At 37.8% G+C, this 21,324-nt stretch overlaps 1 long non-coding RNA gene across 2 annotated transcripts in view; it reads left to right on the top strand.

Moving 5' to 3' along the window:
- LOC102474835 (uncharacterized) overlaps positions 1–21,324 on the top strand; it is a 57,203-nt gene that overhangs the window by 3,614 nt on the left and 32,265 nt on the right. For both annotated transcript variants that reach the window (XR_001369771.1, XR_337457.1), the window contains exon 2: positions 19,970–20,016. This is a non-coding gene — a long non-coding RNA (uncharacterized LOC102474835). The remainder of the gene's footprint in view (positions 1–19,969; positions 20,017–21,324) is intronic.

A 21,324-nucleotide genomic window follows, 5' to 3' on the forward strand; every position in this document is an offset into this window, starting at 1 on the left:
AGAGGTTTTTGTTATAGGGCACGTGCGCTCGCTAGACAGACAGAGACAGAGAGACAGAAAGTGAGAAATCACCCCCAGGGGGATGGCTATGCTGCAATCCCTTCTGCTCCATTCTCCTCTTGGGATCTTGGGCACGCATGCACGCGCGCCTGGCATGAGTTTTAAGCCACCGGGTCCGGGACGCGAACCGCGGTCGACTACGTGGGAGTCCAGCGACATAGCCATTACGCTAACTACTGGTTCCCACTTTTTTTAAAAAAAATAATTATTTATTTTACTTATTTCCATTTGTTATTGTTATTTATTTTTCTTATTTTATGAGAAAGAGAGAGAAAGGGAAAGTGAGAAAGCAAGTCACCAGGTCCAGGACTTGAACCATGGTTGGCCATGTGGGAATCCAGCACCCTTATCCACCATACCACCTGCTGGCCCCAGCTTTAGCTTTAATAAATCAAAATTTTAAAATGTTAAGATAACTTTGCTGAAGCCAGAAAGCAGTTTAGTATTTTTTTCTTCAAGAGAATTTTTTTTTTTCTTCAAGAGAAGAAGAAATTTCTTTTCTCTGGACTACAAAGTATAGAAAAAGATCAGTATTGTTTCAGTCAAAAGCCATAAAATTCTATTTCATCAGTTCAGTCTCATGTACTTAATCTAACTTCTGTTGTGGTCCAAGCTTTCCATTTCAATTTTGGAAGATAATACTCAACTCTGGACTTGTTCCTACCATTAAACTGTCCCTTTTCTTAAATGTTTTTTAACTCTCATTTCTGTGGGTCTAACTTTAGTTTTCCTGATATAGCACTCCCTTCATAACTCCTTGGAGAACTGGTTTGGTGTCGGTAAATTCTTTCATATTTTGTGTATCTGAGAACATTCTTGTCTTCCCTTCCTGTATGAAGGATAATCTCTCACGGTATAGCGTTCTTAGCTGAAATTGTTTTCCACTAAACACTTTGAATATATTTTCCCATTCTTCCCTTGCTCATCTGGTTTCCGATGAGAGGTCTGCTGTTAGCCTGATGGAATATCCTTTATATGTGCTTGACGTTTTTCTCTTGCCAATCTTAGTATCTTGTCTTTGTCCGTTATTTTGGCCAATCTGGTTATAATTTGTCTTGGAGAAAATCTTCTTGGGTTGATTTTCTTTGGGGTCCTTTGTCTTTCCTGGGACTGGATCTTTGAACGCCTCACTAGGTTTAGAAAATTTTCTTCCAGGATTTCATGGAATAGATTATCAATGCCCTTATTAGTCTCTTCACTTTCTGGGATACCGATTATCTGGATGTTTGGATGTTTCATCTAGTATTTCTAGATCCAAATCCAAATCTAGTGCTTCTTGTATATTATTCTCATATTTTTTGACAATTTTCTCATTCTTCGTGTGGATTTTTCTAGGCCAGTGATTCTATCTTCTACATCTGAGTTTCGATTTTCTATATGACCTAGTCTGCTAGAAACCTCCTTCAAGGGAGTTTTTGACTTCCTGTTTTATAGCCTTCATTTCTAACAGTTCCATCTGATTCTTTTTTATGGTGAATATTTTTCCTCTTTCAGATCTTGCAAGAACTTCCTTGTCTCCTGGAACTCGTCAGCTTATTTCTTCTTCCTCTTCTGCAGTTCATCATCTCTCTTCTCTTCCATCTCTGTTAGCTTTGTCTGTATGAATATTCTAAATTTTTATGTGACATATCCATGAGTTCCACTGTATTGCCTGAAAATGAAGAGGAGTTTATTCTTTTCCCTTGGAGAAGAGATATTTTCTTGCTTTCCCATATTCTTGTGACCTTTCAGTGATTTCTGGTCATCTGATAGATTGAACTTAAAGATTTGGGAAGAAATGCACAATCTGAGCATTCAGAGGCACGCAGGAGGAGGTGAGCTGCAATCTCTCTTCCATTCCATTTTTCACTCTTTGTGTGTCAGATTCAGTGGGAATTGAGAAATATTCTTACCCTAATTGTATTCAGATGTTTAGATACTGTTCACTTTGACATCTCTAGACTTACTCGGCATGTGGAGGCAGAGCAGCCAAGGAATGAAGTTAAAAGAAAAATAAAAGGAAGTAGAGGGGAGGAAAGAAGGAAAGAAAAAAATCTTTTAATTTTAGAAGGCAAAAAATGAAAACCATACAGCCTGCAATATTTCATAATTCAAGTTCAGTAGTCATCTCAGGATGGGCCTGGATTTGTGCCTTTCCTAAATGGGAAGGGGAAAGGCACAAATTAGCAAAATGGGGCGGGGAGGCTTGAGATTCCAGAGAATACATTGCCCTGAAATGTTTTTTTTTTCTTTTTTCTAAATTAAAAGACACAAGGAATTATAGAGAGATAGAGATAGAAAGACAGAGAGAAAGATACAGTGGCAGTCCTACCCACTAAAAATTAATCTGGAGAGAGACATTTCAGCAGAAGATCTTCATTTTCAGTCTCTGAAAGCAGTATTTCACAGCCCAAGCTCAGTAGCCATCTCAGGATGAGCCTGGGTTTGTGCCTTTCCCACTAGAAATGAATGTAGAGGGACAAGTCTCAGCAGAAGATGTTTGTTTTTAATCCCTAAAAGAGATATTTCACAGCCCAAGTTCAGTAGCCATCTCAGGATGGGCCTAAATACATTTCTCAAATCCAATTACTTTTTGGTACAGTATGACAAAGCATCTTTGCATACTATTATACCAGTAAAACTATGCCCCAAAATATCGCAAAGATTACTTTGTCGCTAAATTTCAAAAACAAAAATGTATTCTACAGTTTTGCAGTATTGGGCAATTTTTACAATAGCATACTGTGAGATATAAATTAGCATGTAGAAGTTTCTTTGAAATCGGCACCTATGGAGAGAAAGAAGTAAGATTGGGAGAGGGAGAAGTTTAACATCAGTGCAGTTTTATAGGAAAACTCATTTAATCCTACAGAGAGGTCTGAAGCTGAAATTACTATTTTTTAAATTTTTTATTTTTAATTGTCAGAGGGCACGTGTGCTCACCAGAGACAGATACAAGGGTGGGAGCATCCCCCAGGAGAGTAGGTTACACTGTAATCCCTTTTCCTCCATTTCTCCTTCCTTTCAGGATTTTGGACATGCACTCAAATTCACATGGTGTGCTTTTGAGCTACTGAGTCTGGAATTCATACCAAAGCTAGTCATGTGGCATTTGGCTCCTTTAATCACTAGGTTACGGGTCCAGCCCTTAACATTACTCTTGAATGTCATCCTGAAACAGAGCAAGAAGGCTGGACCTTTGCACCCTATCAAATGATATACAGAGGTTGTGAACTGAGTGAGAACTTTGTGGAGGCAATTCTCTTCAACCAAGTCAATCCTTGTTGAGAGTTAACAGTTCTAGGATGTGTGCTCTCAGCACTTCCACCTGATATAGAAATAAATTTTTCAGTTTTATTTTTATTTATTATTTTTTTGAGAGGTTTTTGCTATAGGGCATGTGCGCTCGCCAGAAAGAGAGAGACAGAAAGCAAGAAATAATCCCCCAGGCGGGATGGCCAAGCTGCAATCCCTTCTACTTCATTCTCCTCTCGGGATCTTGGGCACACACTCACATGTGCCCAGTGTGAGTTTAATCCACTGGGTTGGAACTCGAACCGTGGTTAACTACATGGGAGTCCAGCAACATAGCCATTACGCCAACTGCTGGTCCCAAATTCTTCAGTTTTGAAGGGAGTTTAGGTAATTCATTGTAGCATTTACCACAGCAATGTTTCCAATCTTAATTTTTTTTTTTTTTTACAGAGCATGTGTGTGTTTGTGTGTGTGTGAGAGAGAGAGAGAGGAGAAATTACTCTTTGCAGGGATGACCAATGCTATAATCCCTTCTGTTCCATTCTCCTCTTAGGATTTTGGGAATGCACCCATGTGTATCAGACATGTTTTTCAAGCCTCGAGGTCTGGTTTCCGATGAGAGGTCTGCTGTTAGCCTGATGGAATATCCTTTATATGTGCTTGACGTTTTTCTCTTGCCAATCTTAGTATCTTGTCTTTGTCCGTTATTTTGGCCAATCTGGTTATAATTTGTCTTGGAGAAAATCTTCTTGGGTTGATTTTCTTTGGGGTCCTTTGTCTTTCCTGGGACTGGATCTTTGAACGCCTCACTAGGTTTAGAAAATTTTCTTCCAGGATTTCATGGAATAGATTATCAATGCCCTTATTAGTCTCTTCACTTTCTGGGATACCGATTATCTGGATGTTTGGATGTTTCATCTAGTATTTCTAGATCCAAATCCAAATCTAGTGCTTCTTGTATATTATTCTCATATTTTTTGACAATTTTCTCATTCTTCATGTGGATTTTTCTAGGCCAGTGATTCTATCTTCTACATCTGAGTTTCGATTTTCTATATGACCTAGTCTGCTAGAAACCTCCTTCAAGGGAGTTTTTGACTTCCTGTTTTATAGCCTTCATTTCTAACAGTTCCATCTGATTCTTTTTTATGGTGAATATTTTTCCTCTTTCAGATCTTGCAAGAACTTCCTTGTCTCCTGGAACTCGTCAGCTTATTTCTTCTTCCTCTTCTGCAGTTCATCATCTCTCTTCTCTTCCATCTCTGTTAGCTTTGTCTGTATGAATATTCTAAATTTTTATGTGACATATCCATGAGTTCCACTGTATTGCCTGAAAATGAAGAGGAGTTTATTCTTTTCCCTTGGAGAAGAGATATTTTCTTGCTTTCCCATATTCTTGTGACCTTTCAGTGATTTCTGGTCATCTGATAGATTGAACTTAAAGATTTGGGAAGAAATGCACAATCTGAGCATTCAGAGGCACGCAGGAGGAGGTGAGCTGCAATCTCTCTTCCATTCCATTTTTCACTCTTTGTGTGTCAGATTCAGTGGGAATTGAGAAATATTCTTACCCTAATTGTATTCAGATGTTTAGATACTGTTCACTTTGACATCTCTAGACTTACTCGGCATGTGGAGGCAGAGCAGCCAAGGAATGAAGTTAAAAGAAAAATAAAAGGAAGTAGAGGGGAGGAAAGAAGGAAAGAAAAAAATCTTTTAATTTTAGAAGGCAAAAAATGAAAACCATACAGCCTGCAATATTTCATAATTCAAGTTCAGTAGTCATCTCAGGATGGGCCTGGATTTGTGCCTTTCCTAAATGGGAAGGGGAAAGGCACAAATTAGCAAAATGGGGCGGGGAGGCTTGAGATTCCAGAGAATACATTGCCCTGAAATGTTTTTTTTTTCTTTTTTCTAAATTAAAAGACACAAGGAATTATAGAGAGATAGAGATAGAAAGACAGAGAGAAAGATACAGTGGCAGTCCTACCCACTAAAAATTAATCTGGAGAGAGACATTTCAGCAGAAGATCTTCATTTTCAGTCTCTGAAAGCAGTATTTCACAGCCCAAGCTCAGTAGCCATCTCAGGATGAGCCTGGGTTTGTGCCTTTCCCACTAGAAATGAATGTAGAGGGACAAGTCTCAGCAGAAGATGTTTGTTTTTAATCCCTAAAAGAGATATTTCACAGCCCAAGTTCAGTAGCCATCTCAGGATGGGCCTAAATACATTTCTCAAATCCAATTACTTTTTGGTACAGTATGACAAAGCATCTTTGCATACTATTATACCAGTAAAACTATGCCCCAAAATATCGCAAAGATTACTTTGTCGCTAAATTTCAAAAACAAAAATGTATTCTACAGTTTTGCAGTATTGGGCAATTTTTACAATAGCATACTGTGAGATATAAATTAGCATGTAGAAGTTTCTTTGAAATCGGCACCTATGGAGAGAAAGAAGTAAGATTGGGAGAGGGAGAAGTTTAACATCAGTGCAGTTTTATAGGAAAACTCATTTAATCCTACAGAGAGGTCTGAAGCTGAAATTACTATTTTTTAAATTTTTTATTTTTAATTGTCAGAGGGCACGTGTGCTCACCAGAGACAGATACATACAAGGGTGGGAGCATCCCCCAGGAGAGTAGGTTACACTGTAATCCCTTTTCCTCCATTTCTCCTTCCTTTCAGGATTTTGGACATGCACTCAAATTCACATGGTGTGCTTTTGAGCTACTGAGTCTGGAATTCATACCAAAGCTAGTCATGTGGCATTTGGCTCCTTTAATCACTAGGTTACGGGTCCAGCCCTTAACATTACTCTTGAATGTCATCCTGAAACAGAGCAAGAAGGCTGGACCTTTGCACCCTATCAAATGATATACAGAGGTTGTGAACTGAGTGAGAACTTTGTGGAGGCAATTCTCTTCAACCAAGTCAATCCTTGTTGAGAGTTAACAGTTCTAGGATGTGTGCTCTCAGCACTTCCACCTGATATAGAAATAAATTTTTCAGTTTTATTTTTATTTATTATTTTTTTGAGAGGTTTTTGCTATAGGGCATGTGCGCTCGCCAGAAAGAGAGAGACAGAAAGCAAGAAATAATCCCCCAGGCGGGATGGCCAAGCTGCAATCCCTTCTACTTCATTCTCCTCTCGGGATCTTGGGCACACACTCACATGTGCCCAGTGTGAGTTTAATCCACTGGGTTGGAACTCGAACCGTGGTTAACTACATGGGAGTCCAGCAACATAGCCATTACGCCAACTGCTGGTCCCAAATTCTTCAGTTTTGAAGGGAGTTTAGGTAATTCATTGTAGCATTTACCACAGCAATGTTTCCAATCTTAATTTTTTTTTTTTTTTACAGAGCATGTGTGTGTTTGTGTGTGTGTGAGAGAGAGAGAGAGGAGAAATTACTCTTTGCAGGGATGACCAATGCTATAATCCCTTCTGTTCCATTCTCCTCTTAGGATTTTGGGAATGCACACATGTGTATCAGACATGTTTTTCAAGCCTCTAGGTCTGGGATTCTCATGTCAGAGTTGTCCTTGTGGGATCCAGCACATTAATCATCATGCCATCTGCTAGCTACAATTACAAGACCAGTCAGCAAGATTTAACATTAGAAACTGATGTCAAGTCATTACCCTAAACTGACTGAATTTTATACGTGGCTACTTATCTTTTCTTATGAGATGTCCAGAGGATAATTCTAATTAAAAAGCCTCTTTTTTTTGGAGAGGTTTTTGCTGTAGGGTGCGTGCACTCACCAGGCAGAGAGAGAAAGAGAGATAGAAAGCAAGAAATCACCCCCCAGGGGGGATGGCCATGCCATAATCCCTTCTCCTCCATTCTCTTCTCGGGATCTTGGACATGCATGCACACGCGCCCGGTGTGAGTTTAAGCCACTGGGTCTGGGACGCAAACCACAGTCGACTACGTGGGAGTCCAGCGACATAGCCATTATGCTAACTGCTGGTCCCAAAAAAGCCTCTTTTCATAAATTGCATGTCTGATTACATTCCAGGCCTTTTGTTTGGTCATCCTTCCTAATCACAAGTTATTAACTATTTTGTTAAATCTAATAAAACTATATCATACTGACTGAAAAAAACTATGATGCATAATCCATTATATTTTCTTGAATTTCAATTTTTTTTACCATGCACCTTCATATTTGGCATTTCAATATCTAACATCTCAAACTAAACTCATAAACTGCTGGGCCAGGGCAGGTGGTGTAGAGGTTAAGGAGCTGGACTTCCATGTAGTTAAATGCAGTTGGAGTCCCAGACCCAGCAGATTGAAACTCACACCAGGCTCGAGTGTGCATGCCCAAAATCCTGAGAGAAGAATGGAGGAGAAGGGATTGCTACATAGCCATCCCCCTTGGGAGATTTCCTGCTTTCTGTCTTTCTGGCCAGCACATGTGGACTGCAGCAAAAATCTCTCAAACAAACAAACAAATAAAACGCCTGGGTCAGCTACATAGCTCGGTGGTCAGAGTAGCATGATTTCACATGGCTAGCCATGAGGAGGAGTACTGGACCCAGCAGCTTGAGAAACACAGTGGATGCATATATGTATGTGCTCAAAATCCTGAAAGGAGGAAGAGATGGAGAAAAAAGGAGTTTGGCATGATCATTTTCAGTGGTGAGTCCTTTCTCCTCTCCCTCTTTTCCTGTTTCTCTCTGGTGACAGCATGTGCCCTCTAGTACAAAGCAAAAGAAAACAAAACACCTGCTTATTTCTCTGTTAGTTTTTTTTTAATAAATATTAAAATATTTAACACTAATAGAGAAATGTACAAATAATATGCAGATTAACTATCATAATGAAAACACAGCCATTATATGCCTCCTATATCAAGCTATAAAACATTGTCAGAAAAATAGGAAAAATAGAAAATTTTTTCAAGCTCCCCCCTTTTTTCTTTCTTTTGAGGTTTTTGCTTTGGGCCCATTCATTTGCTGGAGAGACAGAGACAATAAGATGTCAAGCTATAAAACATTGTCAGAAAAATAGAACACTTTTTCAAGCTCCCCCACCTTTTCTTTTTCTTTCGAGGTTTTCATTTTGGGCACATTCATTTGCTGGAGAGACAGAGACAATAAGGGAAAGTGAGAAATCACCCCCCAGAAGCAGGGCCAAGTCACAATCCTTTCTCCATTCTCCTCCCAGGATCTTGGACATGCATGCACAGGTGCCTTGCAAGATTTTCACGTCACTGGGACTTGAACCACAGTCAGCCATGTGGGAGTCCAGCAACATAACTACTGTGCTACTATGCCATCTGCTGACTCCTCAAGCTCCCTTTTTGTTTTCCAAAAGTAGTCATCATACTTTCAGGATTTTTTTGTTTATTGAGCGGTTTTTGTTATAGGGCACGTGCGCTCATCAGAAAGACAGAGACAGAGAGACAGAAAGTGAGAAATCACCCCCCAGGGGGGATGGCCACATCACAATCCCTTCTTCATTCTCCTCTCAGGATCTTGGGTGCACACTTGCCCGGTGTGAGTTTAAGACACCTGGTCCAGGACTCGAACCGTGGTCGACTACATGGGAGTTCAGCGACATAGCCATTACACTAACTGCTGGTCCCATAATTTCAGGTTTTTAGCTCTATTGATGCCACAAATGTTAACCCTTATATAAAATGTAAGCTAATAAAACCACCTTATGTCAGATGATTCTTTCATCTCTGTTTAGTGTCAATGATTCATCTCTAACTCAGGCTTAAGGGTTAGCTGTTCAAGTGGAGGAATATCATGCAAGTCCTGGCTGGAGACAGCTCCACACACACACAGCATGTGGGTATATATAGCAAACCCATAACATTCTTGAAGAACAGTGTTTAAAGTATTTATTGTCTTTTGATATTTATCCCGCCAATGTAGAGAGCTAGAAGTGGGAATTATTGACTACCTTTCCTGTTTCTTTTAAAGACTTCTAATTATTTGGAGATATATATATATATATAATTATTAACATATGTACATATGTATATATGTATAATATATGTACATATACATGTATAATATATGTGCATATATAATACATGTACATATGTACATATGTATACGTCTAATATATGCACATATATACATGTATAATATACGTGCATGTATAATATATGTACATATGTATATGTGTATAATTATTTGGAGATATATATCTCCAATAATGTATTATCATATTAAAATACATTATTTTATCATTCTTTGTGAAAACAAACACTTTTGAGATCTCAGATACTTAAAAAGATCTGGATTAGATATTACGCCTATAAAATAGAGATTATTGTTCTTATGAAGTCTAAAGCTTAGCAGTAGAAAAAGAAGTACAGGATATATTCTCATATAATTTATATGACTGACAGTTCAGTAAACTAGTATATGTGGTGTTATCAGGATTACAGGGAGCATTAAATATCTTGATACCTGCAGCCGAATACATATTTGTTGAATGCATGTTTTGCATTTTGTACACTGCCTTTTTACTCTAAGAACTAACAGAGTCAAGAGAAAGATAAATGTACACTCTTCCATCTCAGTAATGAAGACATGTTAAGGTATTACACTGATGTACACATGATTGATTAGAATAGATCAAGGCACTTACTGTTTGTGGAAGTGAAAATAAAATAATAGAAAAATTCCCCTACAGTGATAGAAAAACTTCTCATTAGAATTAATGTTAAATAATTATTCATGTCTGTCCTCTCTAGTATTTTAGGCTCTGGTAGCATTTTAGATGTTAACATGCATTATGTGGATAAGATTCTATCAGTAGATTGTATTAGGTGATGGATTTATGCCCATTAAGTTGAAATGTGAGTTTAGGCAAAGAAAATCTAACTAATTGGATAGATTGTCCAACTCATAAGATTTATTATTTCATTTTGAATTGATTGCTTATATCCAAAGGCATAGAATTACTTGATATAATTAAACAACCGAGCTATTTGCTAGTGTTTGGTAACCCTCACATATTTCAAGGCATGGTGCGATGGATGAATTGATCTACCAAACACAATTACACCTGTTCATTGGACTTATAAAAGAATGCTGAGAAATTCCAATAAGTAATTTCAATCTGTTCTAATAAATGGAAACTAAATCTGAAAAGCTGTTGGATTTGAGACAAGAAAAGAAGGAACAGTTTATTTTGTTTTGCAAGTTGGTCCTTTGATAGTTCTTACATTTTTCCAGTGAAAACAACAAAAGCACACATCAGTCCGGAATAAAAAAAGAGTAGAATGTGGGTTTTTCTCTCCACTCTGTAGACTGGTATTATTCGAAAAGGTGCAGAGTTTTCAGATGTTGAGCAATTTCTGGTGTCTATATATTTGGCATTTTGAAAAAGATGAAGCAACACTATTTTAAAACAGCAAAGACTACATTGTAAAATAAGGATAGTTCGATGTAGACTCTGATGATAATGTAGACTTATTTATTTGCCTGGATCATTGCTGGGGAGAACGTGACTATCAGAAGGTCTAAGAGAAAGAATAATGAGAAAAATATTTAGGTTTTATACTGTTATTTAGTAGCACGAAGAGGTAGAATATCTATATATATATACACACACATATATGTGCAATGTGCAATACATATATAACATACAATATATACGTATATTACATGTATATACATAAATATATATATGTATATTATATTCAGTTTGCAATGCTTCCAGTTACAAATACAGGGAAAAAAAAAAAGAAAGAAAAGGAAACGAAAGCTATGTCATTTAACTAATAGCTTTCTTTATTTTTCAGTCAATAAGAGTTCTAGAAACAGGAAGTCCACATCCAGCAGATCCTAATGCCTGGTAATGCTCTTGGGAGCAGGGCTGTTTTTCCAGTTCTGTGATGCTATCATTAGTATGTAAGCCTTCATCTTTTTGCTTACCATTTTTACTACTATAGGTAAGAAAGACTAGAAAAAAAACATAGCATGCTGTTATATTTAAAACCCCTCTACCTTAGGGGCTCATCACACTCAGATATATTTTGTTCATGCAAAATCCACTGTGCATCCAAGTGAATCTCTGTGGCCACTATTCATAAAGCAGCATCAAAACAATCCAAGCTACTTTGAACTACTGATTCTGTCTTCCCAGAACATGCCTCCACAGTCACCATGCAAAGAAGAAGAGAATGGTGCATGGGTTTTCACTGCTTCAGCCTTGATACATATCATTTCCATCCACATATCACTGAGCAAAATCAAGCATAGAGTCAAGGAATATAGTTTACTATGCCTCTGTGATGGAGAGGGAGCTGGATATTCAGAGTAACAGTAATATATTCCTCATCCCTTTATAGTTAGAAGATGACAACTGTACCTTCAGAATCAGAGAAAGAGCGAGAGCGAGAATGAAATATAAAATGGCAAAGAGGCCAAAAATGATTTCACTTTGCTATATTTACTTCCTCTCTTTTCTTTTCTTTTCTTTCTTTTTTCTTTTTTTTAAATACACTACAACTAGGACAGGCATTTCATAATGGAAAACTAGGTTGTGCTATTTTACACAAATAATGGTGTGAGAATATTTTGCCTCAGAGAACATTATATAGAATGTTGTCCAGATGGTAGAGAATGGGCTATTTGAATTGCAAACACTGAGGCTGAATTGTTATTTATTATCTGGTTTTTAGAAGAAGTGGTCCCTACCGCACCATCTCACCAAGCAACTATGTATTAATTTTGGCAGCATCAGGATCTTAAATAATGTGATTCACAACACTTGGAAGTGAGTCTTCCTCCAATGTGCCACCGTGGGCCAAATTACAGAATCCACATATATATATCACACATATATATCAGTCATGAGATTCTAGAGTCCAAGCAATCATAGAAGTTATAGAGAATTTACAGTTTGGGACAATGCCAGAGAAATTGCCCAGAATAAAGCTTGAAGGGTAAATACTGCAGAATTCTACAGAGCCTGGTCTCAGAGCAGCCTACAGAAGAGCATGTGAATAATTGATCTGAAAGCTGCCAAAGAGCCTCGACTGACCTTAAGAGGAACACTATTGGCTTTGCTTCTAGAGTTGACAAAATGGCCAGTCAATTATGGAAAGGCATATTTCTGGCTGGCCTGCAAGTGCTCTAGCAAATGCTTCCACATCAGGTGGTGTGTTTTGTGGAAAAGAGAGCATTTAAAGGAGAGACAAATACTTCAGGGGACCACTGGGAGAAGAACTTCCCATTTCTCTCCTTCGGTGTTTTAAAATGCCAGCACTGAGAGAGGGCCATGGTTACAAGTTACTACTGTGACTCTTAGTAAGTCTAATTTCAAAGGCTCTGAGGGATGATAATGTACAATTGTGTTCAGTCCACATTATAGAAATAGGCCATGCCTATGGAACAGGTAGGTAATAAAAATTAGGGATCCTCAAACAGAGGGTGTAAGCTAATAGAACACGCTTAATCTAAACATATCTTCTGGTTCTGTTTTGATTTTTCTCTATTTAATATTTTTTACATGTAATTACTGTACATCTTTACAGCATACAAAATGGACTTTCAGGGCATGAGTATACTGCACATTAGTCTAGTTAATGATATTACCATACACATTATCAACGCATAATTGTCCATTTTCATGTCCACTAAATGCTTTGCTTTGCTTTTCCCTGATTCACTCCCTCCTACCCTCCATCATGCACTGTCCTTCTACGTTGTTTCCAGTATCCTCAGTTGGTCTCCCTGCTTTTATGCCTTTCAGTCTTTCAGTTTCTCCTAGTAAGTACAGACAGTTAGTATATATTAAGTGGGGACATACAACGCCTGTCTTTACTCAGAGTTGATAGGGTCCTCAACTAATACCTAGGATAGAAGGGCGGTTAAATATAAATGCTCTGTAGTTACACTTCCAGGTTCTGATTACTGGTTCTGGTACTTTGAGATGTGGTGTAAGTTTGTTAAATTCTCTGACTTTTAGGTTTCCCTATAAAATGAAATTATAAACATAGTAACTAGCTAATAGAGTTTTGATGAGGTTAAAATGCATTGAAAGTTCTCTATCATCATAATCATCATCATCATTAATTATCATTTTACTTGATAATGCCAAGAGGAGCTATAAAGGGGATTTTCAGTGTCAACAGCAATGCTTGACCACAAATTATGTTTATGACATCAGAAAAGTAAAAGTAAAGTATAACCCGAAGGGTACAAATGATGGACATTCCCAGTGTTTTTTTTTTTTTTAAATAATGGAAGTTCTGAGATATGTATTATGTCATATACATTTATAATTTATATCATTATTATATAATATATAATTTATAATTTAATTCTAAAAAATAGCAAAATGTGAAATTTATTTGAGAACAACTGAATACATTTGCATTTTTCATTTTTCCAAAGTGTCTTAGAGGGAAAGGTCTTCTAGTCTCATTTCCTCAATGTCATCTTGCTAAGAGAATTATTAAAATTAAAATAAAAATTGACTACTACAAATTATTGCTTATAATGACTTTGCTAAGATACTAAGATACAGAATATCTTTGAAATCTATTAAATAGTACAGGAAGCTTTTCTATTTTCATTAACTGACATAAAAATGAGAGAACTTCAAAATTTTTGTGAAAAAGTAGAATTAAAGGGGACCAGCAGTTAGCGTAATGGCTATGTCGCTGGACTCCGACATAGTTGAACGCGGTTTACATCCTGGACCCAGTGGCTTAAAACTCACGCCAGGCACATGTACGTGCGTGCCCAAGATCCCGAGAGGAGAATGGAGGAGAAGGGATTGCGGCGTGACCATCCCCCCTGGGGGGGTGATTTCTCGCTTTCTGTCTCTATGTCTCTGTCTGTCTGGCGAGCGCACGCGCCCTATGGCTAAAATCTCTCCAAAAAAATTTGAAAAAAGTAGAATTAAAGTACAAGCTGATTTTGGTGTAAAATTTTTGAAATTAATGCATTTATTCATAATGTACATTTTCCATAACTTCTTTTTATAGTTATTTAATTTTATGTATTTATATTATTTAATTTGCTATAGAAATTTGCCCTCACCAGAGAGAGACACAGAGAGAAAGAAAGTGAGAAAGCAAGTCACCAGGTCCAGGACTCGAATCATAGTCAGTCATGTGGGAATCCAGTGCCTTAACCACTGCCATGCTACCTGCTAGCCCCTTCCTCCATAATTCTAAAAGAAGTTCATATGAAATCTGGAAAACACAAATTAATACATACTGAAAGAAAGTATGTCAGTAGTTTCTGGGCTGGCATAAGGAAAAAGGAAAGAGAATGTGCAACAGCACCGACTCGAACCTTTCAGAGGTGATGGATCATTTATCATCTCAATTGTGGTCATGGTTTCATTGGTACATACTCATCAAAATTTATACTCTCGTACCATTTATATACATACAGAGTATTGTACATTGACACCTCAGTAATGAAGTTTGTAAAAACTCATAAAAACTAATCAAGGTTTTACAAACTCAAACCCAGCAGGTAAAATGGTGATTAAGGCACTGGACACCCACATGGTCAACCATGGTTCAAATCTTGGACCCGGCTACTTGAAAATCATGCTGGGTACATGTGCATGCATGCCCAAAATCCTAGGAGGAGAATGGAAGAGAAAGGATTGTAGCATGGCCATCCCCCCTAGGGGGTGATTTTTCACTTTCAGTCTTTCTCTCCCTGGTTTATGTGCTCTATGGCATAAACCGAGACAAAACAAAACAAAAAAAGTCATCAAACTATTAAAATATAATCAAATTTACCGAAATTATATTTCTGAAATGTTAATAAAATAACTACTATGAACAATATAATAAAGATAAATCAAACATGAAATTGAACATACTTTCACAAACTATGCCTTTCTACTTTCTAGGAGATTTTGATATGCATCTACCCCTTGAGGATTTCAGTCTAGAAAATTCAGCCTACTTATAGCTACTTAGGTTACTAACTTCAAAGTACTTTCATAAACTATTTTAGTTCTCTTTAAAAATAACTTCTTGGATTTATAAAAGTCTTTACAGTCCAAAATCTCTAAGAAGCTCAGGTATAGATGTACACTGCAGTAGGGTCAGCTTTGTGAATATCAATACATTTGGATAGGCCATTATGTTTTCAAAGGACTTTCTATACGTTATCTTGTTCTATCTTCCTAAGTTTCCTCATTCAGCCTGCCCGTGTCCTCCTTACAGACTCACTGCTTTTTCTGCTTTTTTGTCGTATGCTCCGGTGTCACTGTCACTACCACCTGTCCATAGATTCTTCATTTTCCGACCCACCTGGCCACAACCTACAACCAGTTCAAGTCTTCTATGCATATTATTTGTGTTAAAACCATAAAATTCCATAGCTGGAAACATGTCGGAAATCAGTATAATTCTTATTTTAATGTGTAAATCTTGCTGCCTTACATAGAAATCTAGAAGGACTCTTATTACAATGCACATACATTTAAAGTCCTCCACCCAACATTCAAAACAACTATAGTTAACCATGACTTTTTAACAATTTTGTCTTTATTTCCACTAATGTTCTTTTATCTTTTTGGCATTTATACAATGGGGACTTCAGAAAGGTTATGAAAAAAACAGAATTACAAGTTTATTTGGGTGCAAAATTTTTGAAATCCATGCCTCATTCTTTCATAAAGCGAATTTTGTATGAACTTTTCTTGTTGTGTAGAGAGTTTTTCTACAGGGCGTTTGCATTTGCAGGAAAGATAGACAGGAAGTGCGAAATCATACTCCCCTCCCCCCGCTCCCACACCCCCCCCAACACACATCCAGGAAGGGCAAATTGCAGTCCCTTCTCTTTCATTCTCCTCTTGAGATTTTGGACACGTAAGCACACACACCTGGCATGAGTTTTAAGCTGCTGGGTCTGGGACACAAACTGTGGTCAACTCCATAGGAGTCCAGAGATATAACCATTATGCCATCTGCTGGTGCCTATATTAACTTTTTGAAGACAGTTATATGTTCACAATTCCTGTTCACATATTAACCTATCTCAAATTTTATTTTTCTCTCACTGGCACATAAGAGAGTAAGCTCCAGGAGGGAGTAAGCAAGGTACTTACCTTGCCTATTTAGTTTAACATCAAAGTCTAGTACATCTTCTGACAGAAAGTGAGAAATAACCCCCCAGGGAGAATGCCCATGCTGCAATTCCGTTTCCTCCATTCTCCTTTCAGGACTTTGGGCACACACAAACACACACACTCAGTATGAGTTTCAAGCCACTGGGTCTGGGATTCAAACTGGTCAGCCACGTGGGATTCCAGTGCCTTAACCACCACACTGCCTGCTGGCCCCTAATAAACAACTTTTGGTGAGATTTAAACATTTTTTAAAAAATTTTTTTCAGATTTGTTTTTTTTTTTGCCATGGGGTTCTTGTGCTCACTATAGAGATAGAGAGAGAGAGAGAGAAAGTGAGAAATCACCCCTCAGGGGAATGGCCATGCTGCAATTCTTTTTCCTCTCAAGATTTTGGGCACGAGATTTGGTTTTTTTTTTTTGCCATGGGGTTCTTGTGCTCACTATAGAGATAGAGAGAGAGAGAGAGAAAGTGAGAAATCACCCCTCAGGGGAATGGCCATGCTGCAATTCTTTTTCCTCTCAAGATTTTGGGCACGCATGTGTACACTTCTTGTGTGCTTTCTCAGTCCACCTGGTCCGGGATTCATACCACAGAGTTGGCCATGTGGCATCGTGTGCCTTAACTACCACCCCATATGCTGGTCCCTTTATGATCATGTAAATATCTTATTAATTCCTAAACTTTGAAATGTCAGTACCCAGTGATAATTCTTGTTTTAACTACTATTATTTTATCTGTCTGCTATTGATTTTCTACTTTCCCCATTTTGTTTTTTTCTAGGGTTTATCATAAAGAGATGTATGCATGTGTATGTGTGTGTATGTGTGTGTGTGTATAATTGTTCTAGATTTGATCAGTGGAAGTCCCTCCAACCTTCAGTGTGGATGCTATATCCCTTTGGTATGTTCCCATAATTCTTTAAACACCTTTATTTTGGACCTCAATAAAATATTCCAGGTTTCTTTCTCAGCCTTGTAATCATACATTTCTTACATCTATTTATTTATTTCAACAAAGAAGACAAAAAGAGAGTGAAAGTGAGATAGCACCTCCAACAGGATCCTGACACAGCAATCCACACCCAACCTTGCCAACCCCAGATCATGGGTACACTGATGCCTGGTACACTCAAGAAGTACCCCATGTGAACCCATTGTCAACCCATAGCCTTCCCATGCGGGTCAGCCTCACAGAGTGTGACATTTTACCATTTTACCAACCTCCCCTGCAGGTTGCCATTTCTTTAAGGAGCTCTGGTTCTTTAAATAGAGATCCAAGATCAGAATATTATGTATACTCATTGCTACTGAGATTTTATTCCTTTGGCAGCTCTCAGTTTAGAAAGCTTAGACATGGATGCATGTTGATTTATACATACATACTTGTGTACATGCACATACATAGACATACACACGCACAGACCTCTCACTTTTTAAATTTAATGATAGAGAGCACATGTACACACGTGAGAGACAGAGAGAGACAGAAGTAACCTTTGCTGAGTCTTATGATGAGGATCCCTTTCTCCAGCTCCTCAGGATTTCGGGAGCGCAAGACTTTTAGGTTCAATTATATACCTAACTCTCCCTCCCTGTGTATGAAAGTTCATGAATTCACACTGATATCCCTAATTCCATCCCAATACAACTAAGATTAGGAATAAAACAAGATAATCTACATTTCTACTACTGTTCAACATTGGATTAACCAACTTAAATAGACAAGAGCTAGAAATCAAAGGTGTACAAGTTAGAAGGAAAATAGCTTAAAGTTGTTTCTATTAACAGATTATGTGATTATGTGCTTGGAAAACCCTAGACAATCAATGATAAACCCTATTCAAATAATACAAGACTTCAATAAAGTAGCAAATTATAAAGCTAGCATATATAAGTCAATAGCCTTTCTATACACAAACGAGAACTTGTTAGAGGATGTTATGGTAAGAAAAACTCCATTTATAATATCAAAAGAAAAATATAAAAAACCCTACAATTATGTTTTAGAAATGTGTCATGCCTCCTTGAAGAAAATTTGAAAGCTCTCTATCCTATCCTTCAAATATGAATTTACTTTTCAGACAGGATTTTTTTTAGAAAATTATTATATTTCTAGCTTGATTTAAAAAATGTTAATAATGTCTAGTTTCATTGCACTGTGATCTAAGAATGTTGTTTACTTTGTGGATCTTTTTGTTGTTTTCTTTGTGACATAATGTATGATAAATTATTTTTAAGTTTATTTATTGTAGTAAGGTTTTGCTATAGGACATTTGTAATTGCTGGAAAGATAGAAAGTGAGAAATTACCCCCACATACACACCACCCCCAGAGGAAACAGACATTCCACAATCCTGTCTCCATTCTCTTCTTCGGATTTTGGGCATACATGCATGCACACACACACACCTGACACATTTTTCAAGCCTCTGGGTCTGGGACCAAACCACTCAGTTGGCCAAATGGGATTATTCATATGCCTTAACCATGGCATCAGCTGGCCCTAATTTTTTAAGTTTATTTATTTCATGAGAGTGAGAAACAGAGAAAAGGGGAAATAAAGAGAAGCAACTTCAATGGGGTCTCACACTGTAAATCCCTGCTTCTAGTCTTCCTTAACAGCCAAGATCATGGGTATGGGCACCCAGCACGTGCAGGTAGACCAGTATACTGAACCCACTATCTTCCATATGGACTCAGAGCCACTGGCACAGTGCCTCACAGCTGAACAACGCTGCTGGGCCACCCTGCTGGGCCCGTATGGTCATTTTTTGATGCTGTTTATCTACACTTGAGAAAGGTGTATTTTCCACAGTGTCCAAAGTTCAATAAGTAATCATATAAGACTATGTGAAGTGGGACTGGCAGGTGGTGTGGTAGTTAAGGGTGCTGGACTCCCATTTGGTCAACCGCAGTTTGAGTCCTGAATCTGGCGGCTTCCTTTCTCACTTTCCCTGTCTCTTTCTTTCACTCTGTCCCTCTCTGGTCTTGTACTGAAAGGAAAGGGTTAATTTTTTTTCTTTTAGTGTGTTTCTACATCTCCTTTTCTCTCTAGTAAATTTTGCTTTAAAAATGACTGCTGTGGGGACCAGCAGTTAGCGTAATGGCTATGTCGCTGGACTCCCATGTAGTCAACCACAGTTCAATCCCAGACCCGGTGGCTTAAACTCACACCAGATGCGTGTGCATGCGTGCCCAAGATCTTGAGAGGAGAGTGGAGGAGAAGGGATTGCAGTGTGGCCATCCCCCCTGGGTGGTGAGGGGGGTGATTTCTCGCTTTCCGTTTCTCTGACTCTCTCTGTCTTTATGTCAAGCACACATGCCCTATAGCAAAAACCTCTCAAAAAAAAAAAAAAATGACTGCTGTGTCACTGGTCCCATGGCCTAATGGTTAAAGAAGTCAGATTCCACATGGCCAACTCTGTGACTTAAATCCTGGCCCTAGTGGCTTGAAAATACCACCTGGCACATATATAAGCATGCCCAATGATCATGACAGAATGGAGAAATGGAGGAGAAGGAATTACAGTGTGACCACACCCCATTCAGGAGTACTTTTTCCCTTTATGTCTCTCTCTGCTGAAAGCACATGACTTCTAGAAGATAAAAGAAAACGTGTTGCTGTGTTATTTGGTATGTAGATATTAATATTTTTTCTCTATTGTAAAATGTAAATTTTATCATTAAAGTGTTATTATGTTATTTTAATAGTTTTATAGTTATTTTATTTTTTCTGACTGGTATATCTTTTCTCATCTCTTCATCTTTAGCACTTTAAATGGTTTGGTATAGGTGCCTCTGTTACATAAATGTATAGGTTTTCTTATTTACAATTCTAATTAAAATATGTATATATGTGTGTGTATGTGTGTGTGTATATGTGTGTGTGTGTATGTATATATATATATATTGTGTATACATATATATAGGCTCAGTTAATATATTATGCACTAGATGCTGGAGTTATGAAAGCTGAGGCCACAAGGGAGACTACGTAAATATTTTTCGCTCACACTAAAATGCTGGGTACAGTGTTAGGTACCTGTCATCCCAGCTACTTGAAGCTGAGGCAGGAGGATGACGACACATCAAGACTCCATCTAAATCACTGTACTCCCACCATACACACACACACACATGTTAAGAAAATGAAAGTACTTTTTCCTTTTACTAAGTTAAGCCTATTCACATTTTTTAATAATTATTTAATTTTATTTATTTATTCATTTAAATTGGCTAGAGAGAGAGAGAGAGAGGGAGAGAGAGAGAGAGAGAAAGTGAGAAATCCAGCCACCAGGTCTGGGAGTCAAACCACTGTTGGCCATGTGGGAGTGTCCAGAGCCTTAACCACCATGCTACCTGCTGGTCCCCCACATTTATGGATATAAGTTCTATATGTTTTGATTTTTATTCTAATTTTTTAGTATTATATATATTATGTAACATCTTCTTTTGTTCTTTTAAATTTTCTTTGAGTAATCAAGAAGGCTTGTGTTTTTATTCTTAAGCCTTTTATAATGTTTGTATTTAATCTTTTAGTCTTTGGTTTGTAATTTTTAAAGAAATCTTGCTCTTTTTGTTGTTTTGTTTAATGAAGCCAATTTCTCTGGAAAACAAACTAATACCATTTTAAAATTTTCCTTCTGCAATATCCTCAAGGGGTAGATTTATTAGTCAGAGTTTAGTTAAAGAGTAGGAATATCTCAAAGATGAAGGCTGAAATACCCTGGTTGTGGAAACAATGTCCCCCGAGAGTGTGAGCCTCAGCTATAAACTGGAGAGCAGAGGAAAGACTTAAACTAGGACCACTCCCAAGGGTCCAGTTCCCTGTTTTCCTGCGAGGAACTCTTACTCGCATTTATCTTTGGAGCTTTAAAGCGCATAAACTCAGCACACCTAAGACATTCTTCCTTTCTGGAGGTACGGGTTTTCTCATCTTTT

Source organism: Tupaia chinensis, unplaced genomic scaffold (assembly GCF_000334495.1).
Source record: "Tupaia chinensis unplaced genomic scaffold, TupChi_1.0 Scaffold146289_1, whole genome shotgun sequence".
Lineage (NCBI taxonomy): Eukaryota > Metazoa > Chordata > Mammalia > Scandentia > Tupaiidae > Tupaia > Tupaia belangeri.